Source organism: Lactuca serriola, chromosome 3 (genome assembly GCF_051521515.1).
Source record: "Lactuca serriola cultivar US96UC23 chromosome 3, Lser_US96UC23_V15, whole genome shotgun sequence".
NCBI lineage: Eukaryota > Viridiplantae > Streptophyta > Magnoliopsida > Asterales > Asteraceae > Lactuca > Lactuca serriola.
Genome location: NC_136410.1, coordinates 264742336 through 264744094, shown reverse-complemented (window position 1 = coordinate 264744094; position 1759 = coordinate 264742336).

Here is a 1759-nt window from a genome sequence, read left to right as displayed (position 1 = left end):
GTGAGAGCACTGTCGGGGACTTGACTCTTAGCTAGCTGTATGTCCCCTACCTCGGCCCAGCACAGAGGGGATCTGCACTTGCGACCGTAGAGGGCTTCAAACGTGGCAGTCTTGATATTGGTATGGTAACTGTTGTTATATGAGAACTCGATCAAAGGCAAGTGCGTGTCCCACGACTTTCCGAAATCGATGACACATGCTCTAAGAATGTCTTCCAGGGTTTGGATAGTTCTCTCACTCTGTCTATCGATCTGAGGATGATAGGCCGTACTCATGTCTAGCCAAGTTCCAAGTGCCTTCTGGAGAGACTGCCAGAATCTGGAGGTAAACCTACTATCTCGATCAGAGATAATGGATGCAGGTACACCGTGCAGTCGGACTACCTCTTGAATTTAAATTCACGCGAGTCTTTCCATCTTGAATGATTCTTTGATCGGAATGAAGTGAGCGGACTTTGTCAAACGATCGACAATTACCCAAATTGTGTCGTACCCACTCGGACACTTGGGTAACTTGGTGACGAAATCCATGGTAATCATCTCCCATTTCCACTCGGGTATCTCGAGCTGCTGGAGCAGACCCGAGGGTTTCTGGTGCTCGACTTTCACCTTGGCGCAAGTCAAACCCTTGCCCACGAATGTAGCGATCTCAGTTTTCATGTTTGGCCACCAATATTGTTTCTTGAGATCCAGGTACATCTTGTCCGAACCTGGGTGAACAGAGTATCTGGTCTTGTGTGCTTCCTCCATGACAATCTCCCTGAATCCTCTGGACTTTGGAATCCAGATTCGGTCCATGAAACAGTAGACTCCGTCACCTCTGATCTCAAGTTTCTTATCCATTCCCCTCAAGCCTTCGATTGACACATTCTCGGGTTTGAGGGCTTCTAACTGGGCGCCTCGGATTTGCATGGATAAATGGGAATGGATAGTCATCGTCAGGGTCTTCACTTTTCGGCTTGAACTCTCCTTTCGGCTAAGGGCATCTGCTACCACATTGTCCTTGCCGGGATGGTAGAGGATTTCACATTCATAATCGATGAGTAGTTCTACCCATCGCCGTTGCCTCATGTTTACGTCTTTCTGATCGAAAATGTGATGCAGGCTCTTATGGTCAGTGAAGATCGTACACTTGGTTCTGTAAAGATAATGTCTCCAAATCTTCAGTTCAAAGATTACGGCTCCTAACTCCAAGTCATGCGTGGTATAGTTAACCTCGTGTGCTTTCAGCTGTCTAGAGGCATAAGCAATTACTTTTCCACTTTGCATAAGCACACAGCCTAAACCTTGATTAGACGCATCGCAGAAAACAATGAAGTCCTCTGTCCCTTCAGGTAGGGACAGAACAGGCGCACTGCACAAGGCTTTCTTCAATGTCTGGAACGTTGTTTCTTGCTTTTCACTCCAACAAAAGGGTACACCTTTCTGTGTTAGAGTGGTTAGAGGTTTGGCAATTCTGGAAAAGTTCTGGATGAATCTCCGATAATAGCCGGCGAGACCCAAGAATTGTCGGATTTCTATGGGTGTCTTCGGTGCCGACCAATTCTCTATCACTTTAATCTTGGAAGGATCCACATGAATAACTTCCTCGCTTACCACGTGAACGAGGAAAGTTACCTTCCGAATCCAGAATTCACATTTGGAAAATTTTGCGTACAACTTCTCGGATCTAAGGGTTTCCAACACTAGCCTCAAGTGTTCTTTGTGGTCTTCTTCGCTTCTGGGGTAGATAAGTATGTCATCAATGAACACAATGACGA